The sequence below is a fragment of the Octodon degus genome, unplaced genomic scaffold (genome assembly GCF_000260255.1).
Source record: "Octodon degus isolate 3935 unplaced genomic scaffold, OctDeg1.0 scaffold04180, whole genome shotgun sequence".
NCBI lineage: Eukaryota > Metazoa > Chordata > Mammalia > Rodentia > Octodontidae > Octodon > Octodon degus.
The window spans coordinates 2732-3180 of record NW_004528756.1 but is presented as its reverse complement, the minus strand read 5'-3'; positions in this window follow the sequence as shown (position 1 = coordinate 3180).

Sequence of the window (449 nt, the reverse complement as noted above, 5' to 3'; positions counted from 1 at the left end):
CCAAGGGCTGGGGACAGCTCAGCGGGAGAGCACTCGTGCAGCACGCACAAGGCACTGGCCTTGACTGTGAAAGCCACGTGCATAAATCATGTCATCTGTGAGTGAAGATACTGAGCTTTGTCTTCTCAGATGTGGATGCCTCTTACTTCATTTTCTTGCCTAAGCACCCTGATTAGAACTTCTATTACCAAAGCACGAGTGGATATCCTGGTCTTGTTCTATCTTACTGGGAAAGCACCTGTGTTTTTTCATGATTAAGTATATTCACTATGAGTCTTCTATAGATGGCTTGTATCAAGTTATTGAAATTTCTGTCTGCTTCTCATTTGTTCAGTGTGCTTGTCTAAAATACTTTCTTTTTTTTTTTTTTTTTTTTGAACCAGGGTTTTGAACTCAGGCCCTTGTGCTTGCCAGGCAATCAATACATTGCATATTGTTGTCTTTGTAGT